This window comes from Notothenia coriiceps, unplaced genomic scaffold (genome assembly GCF_000735185.1).
Source record: "Notothenia coriiceps isolate Sejong01 unplaced genomic scaffold, NC01 NC01_scaffold00009172, whole genome shotgun sequence".
Taxonomy (NCBI): domain Eukaryota; kingdom Metazoa; phylum Chordata; class Actinopteri; order Perciformes; family Nototheniidae; genus Notothenia; species Notothenia coriiceps.
The window spans coordinates 2080-5623 of record NW_011341873.1 but is presented as its reverse complement, the minus strand read 5'-3'; the positions used below and the strand labels follow the sequence as shown (position 1 = coordinate 5623).

The following is a 3544-nucleotide window of genomic DNA, read 5'->3' as shown; positions in this document are numbered from 1 at the left end:
CACTACACACACACACACTCTCTCTCTCTCTCTCTCTCTCACACACACACACACTACTCTCTCTCTCTCTCTCTCTCTCTCTCACACACGACACACACACTACTCTCTCTCTCTCTCTCTCTCTCTCTCTCCCTCTCTCTCTCTCTCAATTCAATTCAATTCAATTGAAAGGGGCTTTATTGGCATGAAAGTTAAATTAAACAATGTTGCCAAAGCATCACAATACAAAATAATTAACAACATTAACATACATTTCAAATGTTTACATATTATTGATGATATATATATACAGTGATACAATTACATTTCAACCCTCTCTCTCTCTCTCTCTCTCTGTCTCCTCCCCTCTGTCTCTCTCTCTCTCTCTCTCTCTCCCTCTCTCTCTCTCTCCCCCCCTCTCTCTCTCTCTCTCTCCCTCCCTCTCTCAAATTAAAATGAAAAAGCTTTATTGACATCACAATATTGAGGATAACGATAATGCCAAAGCTTTTTTGAAATAAGGATAATTACAGCTTCCACAAAAGCAGAATGAACATGTTTTCCATACAAGGAAAACAATGTGCGTTCTTTTTACTTGAGCAAACAAATTCAACTAAAACACCCGCCCCCCCAACATTTCTTAAAGAAGCCCTGTTCTGCTTTTTGGGTTTGTCCCTTTCCTGTGGTTTGTTCTGAAGGTTTCTGTGCATGTAAATGATCTGCAGAGGCTACAAATAGAAAGTTCCGGAACACGGTGACATCACTACGGAACACTCGCGCCTCTATTGGCTAGCGCTCCAACACATTGTACGTGATAGGCTAAAAGGGGGGGGCGGGACATCTCTAAGCAGGTTGACCAATCCCAACAGAGCCGGCCAGCTAACCAATCAGAGCAGACTGGGCAGATATGAACCTGGAAATGAGCAGAAGAAGGTTCCTTTAACCCCTTTATGTGACAACAAATTATCAATTTGAAATGTAGAATATTTCTCTCTCTCTCTCCCATCGGCATTTTTGCTCCTCGATCCCCTCCTGACTCCTTCTAACTCAAACCATCCTTCCTTCCATCCTTCCTTTAATCCTTCCTCCTCTCCAGGTTTATCAAAGCGATCCTGATGAGAGCAACCTTGATAAATGCTAACAGCCCTCTCTCCTTGCTTCCTTTCCTTGCTTCCTCCAGTCTTAGTATGAGTCTCTGTGGTGTTTAGAGTTATTTTTTCCTCACATTGAAACGAATAACTTCCTGTCTCTCTTTTATTTCTCTGTGTCTCTGATAGAAAATGTGCGCTGAGCGGTCAGACCAAAACCTGTAAGCACAGAATCAAGTTTGGAGATTCATCCAACTATTACTACGTCTCTCCGTACTGTAGATACAGAGTGAGTACACACACACACACACGCACGCACGCACGCACGCACGCACGCACGCACACACGCACACACACGCACACACAAAATAAAAAATATGTTTTAATTGTCCGTCTCTTCCTCTCAGATCACAGCAGTGTGTAACTTCTTCACCTACATTCGCTACATCCACCAAGGGCTGGTCAAACAGCAGGATGGTAAGACACACACACACACACACACACACACACACGAGATGTTCCTGAGTGAACGCACTAACCCTCGTTGTGTTTCCAGCGGAGCAGATCTTCTGGGAGGTGATGCAGCTCCGCAGGGAGATGTCTTTAGCAAAGCTCGGCTACTACAAAGACCAGCTGTGACTGACAGACAGCTCCAGCATCCAATCACAGCAGTCCGCTCCCTCAAGAAGCCCCGCCCCCTGACCCTCCTCCTTTTGTGTGAGTGTGTTTTCGTGTGAGAGAGAGAGAGACTGTCTGTTCCATGTGAAATTTGCTTTATTGTAAACACTCCAAAATATGAAGACATGAAGAGAGAAGTGAAAATGTCTGAGGAGCTTTGACTATGCTTTGTTTTCTCCCCCTCATTTATAAATACCTTCAATCATTCAATCAGAGTTTAACAATAGTCATTCAGGTTCCTCGCTGATCCAGAACTCTTCAGTCAAATATTATTTATTGTTTTATGTTTGAGATCTTAAAGTAGGCTTCGCTGAATCTTAAAAATATATCAAGACGCCCCCCAACAATGTGTTTAAGCTTTTAATTGACGTTTGTAGTATATGATGAACGCAGTCCGGGTAGTTTGATGCAAAGATAATCAGAAATCTGGTTCAATTCATTTCTCCAGGGACGTGGCTTACTGTACCTGCTTAGTGAGTATTTACAGCAACAAACTCATTCAATTCAAATCATTTCATCGTTAAAGAGCTGCAATGCTTCGTCCACTAAACTCAAACTATTTTGAATATTCATTAAAGTTTTAAAAGCAGCCTCTCAGATGTGAAGAGTTCCTATTGTTTAACATCAGATCAAACTGAATATCTGCAGACGGATAAATCCAGACATGTAACAACAATGCCGTGGACTTTTCCTCTATTTCGGACATTTTAAAACCAATGAATCCAGTTAACGGATACATTTCGAAGTTGCAGCTTGATTGTTATTATTTCTCTGGTTTTTCCCTCTCGATGTCCGTCTTCCTCACCGTCCTGAGTTAGTTTCACTACAAGAGCACAGAGCAAACGCGTCTACTCAACATTTTACAGTCAGAAAGATTCTATTTATAATTCCTTTAAGACTTTATGACAGTTGTTTTGTGATTTCCAGACGTTCATGAAGCTAAAGAAACACTCCATTTCCTGCTGTTAAACACTACGTACATAAACACTACGTGCTGTTAAACACTACGTACATATGCTGACATCATTACAAATGTGTGGGGGGGATTCTCCTTTTACGGCTCCTGGTGTTTTGAGCCTGCTGTATTTAATCAATCAGGATGACGTGTAGATATTAAGCTGTGTGTGTTAGGGGATGTGTGTGTGTGTGTGTGTTTGTACGCCTGCTGTTGTGTAAACTTTATAAATATGTTAATTTAAACCTGACTCTGCATCTTCTTCTCTCATTCGAAGTCAGTGTCACTCTCCCGGTTTGGTTTAGTGCCTTTTCTCTCAGACACTCTGAAATAAAAACAGTAATACCTCTGGAAACACGCAAATGCCTGGAGTCTGTTCACGCTGTTACGGCCCGTCCACACTACAGCTTCAAAAAAAGCTTGCCGGCGGGCGTGTCTGAAGCTCGACCAACAACCAATCACATGAATCTCCCGCCCCTGACACACAAGCAGCGGTTTGATTGGCTAGAGCTTGTACTGGCATATGATTTGATTGGCTGACGCTTCCACCAAAAGCTTCAGAAGCTTCAAAAGTTGAACATTGTTCCCGTCCACACTACAGCTTCGACAGCTTCAAAAACGGTTTCCAACGCGTCTGCCCTCAACCTTTGCAGCCTGAAACGCCAGGAAAGCTCCGCTACCCACAATGCAGTTCGGCGAAAAGCGAGGCAACGTGACGTCACCCCATTCAAGGTGAATGGGCAGACGCGTTGGAAACCGTTTTTGAAGCTGTCGAAGCTGTAGTGTGGACGGGCCGTTAGGAGAAGAGGTCAAAGGTCACGTCTGCTCAGAAGCACTTGTGGTT

At 43.2% G+C, this 3544-nt stretch overlaps 1 long non-coding RNA gene across 1 annotated transcript; it reads left to right on the top strand.

The window, feature by feature from the left end:
• The first annotated feature begins 896 nt into the window (after nt 1-896).
• LOC104945112 (uncharacterized) lies at nt 897-2945 on the top strand. Its single transcript, XR_798307.1, has 3 exons — nt 897-1356; nt 1475-1544; nt 1624-2945. It is a non-coding gene; the product is annotated as an uncharacterized lncRNA (long non-coding RNA).
• Nucleotides 2946-3544: the final 599 nt, after the last annotated feature.